A 6,000-nucleotide genomic window follows, 5' to 3' on the forward strand; every position below is an offset into this window, starting at 1 on the left:
GTTCACACGCAGAGCAGCAGACCCTTGCAACGCGGTGGTGCCGTGCATTTGCAAAAGTTGCTTTCTGCATATGTTGCACAGAAACTGTGCTCGCCTAACCTTCTTTGAAGCGTGTTAGTATGTCACCACTTTCCCAGTACTCCGGCATCGCCGGACGGACTGCCGAACTTGTGGAGGGTTGTGGTCGTACTGCCAATGGTTGAGGTGTGAGACGCAAGCTTTTCACAAACCGTTTCGTCGTCCATGATGCGGCCCACAGAATTTGGGGCCCCAGCGAACCGACGACATTCTAAAGACTGCAATCACCAACGCTTACAAAATATTGTCAGATGGAAATTGCAAGACTGATTCTAGAGCGTCTGGAATCACTTCCAAAAAATCTGAAGTGAATCGAGTGTACAAAATGCAGTGCTTATACAGGTTTTGGGCATGGAGGAGGGAGAAAGTTTAGGAGAGTAGTCCTTGCGAAACCACATGAAACCACGGCGCTGTGTGGTGTGCTGATGCCGTGGAAGGAGAAAGGGGGGGTGCTGATGTCAGATAAGGGAGGTTGTGCAGCTGTGAAGGAATGCACGGACATACTTGCAGTCCTATGGCATGCAACAACTGAAAGCTAACATCAGCGATGGCGTCAGTCACTTCATTGAGGGTTGATGGTACTTTTCATATTTCAAGCATATAATTAAACAGTGGACTCTTACCTCTAAGTACACGACGACGTTTTCACTCACTTGAGAAACGCATTTTGCTGTCTTTCTCGTCGATTGTCTGCTCCACAGAGTAGATGTGACTAATCAGCTTCCCCCGTTTACGAGGTTTGCTTTGCGGAAGTGAGCGTCAGTCTGAACGATCATGAAGCCGAATAAGCGAAACGAGCTACTACACTTCATATGTTCACCCTCCGGCTCGGCTGCAGTACGAATAGGCCTAGCGAGTCCGCTGGGTTCGTATTACGTGACGGCAAGAAGGTGAAAGCACGACTACATGACAGATGGCGATGGAATGATCTTGCAATAGCTTGATGGCGATGATCCTGATGGCGATGGAATGAGCTTGCAATAGCTCATTGTGTTGCTTTGGTAATGTAGTATGTTGAAATATTCTTGAAATTTATTTATTTTAGCCCATAATTGTAAAAAAAATTCAGGAACACCTAAGTGTATAATTTGGGCGCCATGTGTCAACATTCTGAATTTTTTTTTCAAAAAATGTTGAAGAAATATTTTATAATCAAATAGATAGCAACATTCTACACACTTTGAAGAGGCTGTGTGCAAAATTTCATCCAAATCTGATTATTGAAAGTGTTTGAAATTTGTAGCACGAAACGTAAAAAATGCTGAAAACTACAAATGGAGAAAACTGCATTTGAAAGTTTCAAACATCAGTATTTTTCAGAAACGTCACATAAGCACATCAAACTTCATTGCAAAATAGAGAAATATAAAGCAAACACTGCAAAATTCATTAGAACTCCCCTGGCCCGTAAGTTGACCCCTCAAGATTTTCTCGAACAGTCTGTGAGGGGCGCTCTCATCATATTACGGCGATGCGCTCGGGCTTCAGCGGTTTGGTGGAGTGACATTTTTTTCACCCTTCTCTGGTCCCGGGAATTGCCCAAGACAACAAGCTCTTCTGGTGGCAGCACGCCAAGCTCCTGAAGCACTTTTTCAAAGCTTGCATGTCCCCTGTTGTACCATAGAACAGCAATGGCAGTTGCTGTTTCCACAGCAGTCCTGGAAGCGAACCTGGTTTTCGGGCACAGCAGCCAGATTTTGCTGTTCAGGGACTCCGCTGCGTTTTGTGTCTTCCCCTGCAAGCAGTGGGTGAGCAGCTTTTCTTCGGTGCGGCGCTTGTATATGGGCAGCAGAGCTAGCCCCTGTGCCTTTGTCAGAACTGGGATGTGGTCCGGTGCAGGCTGTTCCAGCGCTTCAGCCCGTCGGTGCTTGCACCACGATTCCACTCCTTTGGGGCAAAACTTGTGGCTATTAGCATTATTAGTAGAACAGGAGTGAAAATATGATGCCCAAATGGCATGATACATTTTCTGGACATCACTCCTGTTGCTTGTGATCACTATCTAGTAGTAGTTTTGCAACTTCTGGATCTGCGTATCCATCAACTTCTCACCACGTGGAGGAGGTGTTGTCAACTTCGTAAGTGCAGTGCCTAGGCGCTTGGCCACGTGGTTCGTGCAATCCTCCTCAAGGGAGGTTTCGCCATACACTTTTGCCTGAGATACAGCACTAAACGCTTTACTGTCCCCATCACTTAGAAATTTAGTGAAGCGCGGTGGTTTCCTGTGAGGGCGTCCGCTTCCATATCTGCACTGCTGCCTCCGTTTCCATGGCGTGAGAGGAGCATTCAGTGCTCTTCTCACAAACAGGGCCATGGAACGCCTGCCAGATTTCTTCCTCTTCACTTCCAAGGTCTTGGTGCCGACTGCACGCAAGACAGAAGTTCGACAGGACCTCTAAATCGAGGCACAAACCACTGTCTACTGACACAGCGGTGCCAACTCCATTATGGCTCTTGTGGCCCCGTTTTTGCCAAGTATCATCAAACATAACGGCAGTATCCATGTCATCCACCATCTCTTTCGTGAAAACTCTGGCCTTCTCCATGTTTTCTGCCACGGCTTTCATGGCCGCAACATGAACTTTCTTGCCGATCGCAGTAAAGTTTTTGTGATGTAATGGGTTTGGCAGGCCAAGAATAGCACAAAATCGCGACTGGTGTTTGTGCCCGATGCCAATCGCGCGCGCAGCCACCACCAGTTTCACGTTGACGATGAAGCTGTCGTGAGAGCTTCCACTCTGATAGTCCCGATTTCCGCTGGTGCCATCCGCAAATTCACTGGGCACAACGTGGCTCGAGGTGTGCACAGCAGAAAGCACCGATGTTGGGCACTCGCTATTTTCACAATGCAGCTCAAGAAAACCTGAAAGCCCCTTTTGCTTTCCTGTCAGTTCGCGTACCGCAAGGGTACAGGTGCGGCACGTAGGGCAAGCAGCACCGCTTACCAGCACCATAAGCGCGCTGATTTCGCATATCGCAGCACTCGCAGAATGTCGACCGCATGCTGCTTTATCTTCCTTGAAGAGTCCAGTCTTCACCTCCGAGCCGCTGACGAAGTTCACCGTGTCGTCGATCTCGTCCGAGTGCCTGTTGGCCTGGCTAGGGCTAGCTGGTGTCGGGTGACTGCTTTCCGTTGCCGTTTTCCGGTGAGGTTTGCGATGGCGTCCTCGGTACGGGTTGTTCCTCCGAGACTTTCGAGCTCGGCAATTGTGCTTTTGCGAGTTGTCCATCGCGAACGAACAAATGCTAAAAGGCCGCAGAGCTCGATCGAGACGCCGTACTGACCGTACAAAGCGAGAGCAGGAAAGGAAGGAGGTAGACTTCACCACAGCATCGCATCAGTCCGGGCCAATGGCGGCCTTGCTAGAGCACCACGTGATCAGTAGAGCCGCTGGAGCATGCGAGAAAAACGTGTTTTTCTTATTATTTTTGGCCAAACACGAAACTGCAGGAGGCGCTGTCTACGAGAAAAAAGGCTTACTCAACCTCTACCAGCAAACGGCAGTGGTGGGCAACGCACTGTTTTCGAGATGCAGCTGCTCGAAAGTTGATGATTTGCGCGAAAAACGGCACTTTCTTGAGCCACCGTGGTTGAATAAAATAAACTTTTTACTAATTTCGCGATCGAATTTTGCCTTGATCTTTTGGCGAGTTGTAGCTGAATGTCCAAAGATAATTTTACAGGCAAAAACTCAAAACTGAAAAATTACTCGGAAAACTCGCTTTTTCGACGCACATCTCCTCTTAAAGTGACGCAAAAACGGCTTTATATTATTGAACAACACAACTTCAGGCCCATTGCAAAGTTTTTTTGCATTTTTTGATACGATACGCTGGTTATTGCCATTACCTTTGAATGAGTGCGATCCTTGCGGGGCGATCGAGAAAAAATTTGCGATTTCTCACATATTCTTTCTGAGCAATGCAGCGCTGGCTCGTCATATTTATGCCAATTTTACCGGTCTAAATTAACAGCTGGTGCTTTTGCGCACCGTGAATTCTGCAAGCACTTTGGCCCTGTGACCTCCAGGTCATTTCGGTAAAACGATTGCCAAGAAGAGCAGATTGATTTATGTAGCAAAAGCCTGGTGCCATTCATACAGCTCATTTCCGGAAAGCCACTGTTGTTTCCTACGTGACACGCAGTGTTTCTGCGTTAATGAAATTAACGGGATGTGGCCGGCAAAAATGGACGAGATGTAGCCCGCACAGTATCATTTAGTTATTAGGTGTAACTGTCCAACGCCAAGCGAGACTAACAGCAAAAATGGGAGTCCTCGCATGCTCCATCTGGTGGTAAGGCAAAAAATTGTCGAAAACGCAAGCCATCTGATGGTGGCTCATGACACTGTTTAACACAACACATTTGAAGAAAATTCTAGAGACAGCTTTAGTTCGCAGCCATACGTTCGGAGTTTGCATGCACCCCTCACCTTATCTGGGTAAAATGAAGTTACACACGGGCACACACACACTCTGCAAGGCTTTGGTAAACATAGTGCATGTATTGCATGGTGTAATACTGACTTAAGAGAGGTCAAAGGGACAGCCGAGGAGCAGTTCATACTATGTTGTCCTTAAATGCCTTCATTGACAACTTCTCCGAAAGGTGTACCTCCGCCAGCTATGTACACATGTTTTGTCATACCCGTGCTTCTCTTTTTATGTTCACCTCTAAAACCGTGTTTCTAATGTATCCTTAATCCCTTGTTATGTAACCAAACCAGTGAAGCGTTAACTTGTGTTGTTTCACACGTGCATTTACGACATTAATCATGCCCCTTTTTATAATCTGTTTATCATAGGCACTCTACAGATCCTTCTAAGCATAAAAAATACAGCAAAAAAAAAAGACAGGACTAAAGGAGCGGACAGAACCAGGCCCTGACTTACGGCTGGTGATATTATTGCTATGATGGCGTTATAAATAGGAGAACCAAAGCACAATCAACACGTTGCATTGCATCGCTGATTGAGTACGTCAAAAACACGGAAAGAGGTAAAACCAGCACTAGTAATTTAGCCGCTCAGATAATCAATTTCTGAGTGAGTGCAAGAGATGGCTTGCTCACGAACTTTTCTTGCTTTCGATGAATCAGGACCACAAACTATTTCCCGCGTGCACTGGTCCCTATGCTTGTACAAAATGGTTGTCCTGCTGAATGATAGGGGCCATTTGCACTCAAGCCAATGTAAAGCAAGATTAGTTTTAGGGGGTGTTGCCAAGGAGCATTCATGTTCTCTTTAGTGGTCATTCATGCATCTCCCTGTTTGTCCTATGTAGCGTAGTCCACAGGATAGTCGTTTTGTACGCTACATTTTTCCGGCATGGCACATAACAGAATTCATGGTTCTTCTCAAATTCGGCAGGTGGTGTTTCACAGTTGACTCTTTTGCAAAAACGCTTCAATTTTGTTAGGAGTGGAAAAAGACAACACGCACACGGCTTTCCTGGCTATTTTTTTCAAGTTGTGGGGTGCCTTATGTACATAAGGTATTAACGCAAAAATGCTGCTCTGCACATCTTGCACTCACAGAATGAGGAGGATATTATGTAATGAACACAGACCTGTCAAACAAATGCCACATTTTCGGAAGCTTGCCGGCAAAGACAACCGTCTCTATTGATTTATTCATCAATATTTCTACCTCGAACTGGGGAGAAAACACCATGGTTGCATGCGTCCTCGAGGGCCGCTAAGAGAGCCGCCGACAAGTGGAGCGCCCTCAAGCGCCAGCAAGTGTCTGGGCGTGCTGGCACAGACGATAGATGCGTTGACACCACGATGCTTGGACACCGGTTCCTCCATTCGATCTGCTCGCCTGTGCCCGGCACCTCTCCGGCCGCTGCTCGCCTCCGCCGTTGTTTTCGTTTGGCACAAGGCCATCGCTAGTGGCCAAAAACTTTTCTCTTTCAAAAGA

General features: G+C 47.0%; 1 pseudogene; it reads right to left on the bottom strand.

The window, feature by feature from the left end:
* Positions 1-1,467: 1,467 nt before the first annotated feature.
* LOC144130211 (uncharacterized) lies at positions 1,468-3,475 on the bottom strand (annotated as a pseudogene).
* Positions 3,476-6,000: the final 2,525 nt, after the last annotated feature.

This window comes from Amblyomma americanum, chromosome 4, assembly GCF_052857255.1.
Source record: "Amblyomma americanum isolate KBUSLIRL-KWMA chromosome 4, ASM5285725v1, whole genome shotgun sequence".
NCBI classification, from domain to species: domain Eukaryota; kingdom Metazoa; phylum Arthropoda; class Arachnida; order Ixodida; family Ixodidae; genus Amblyomma; species Amblyomma americanum.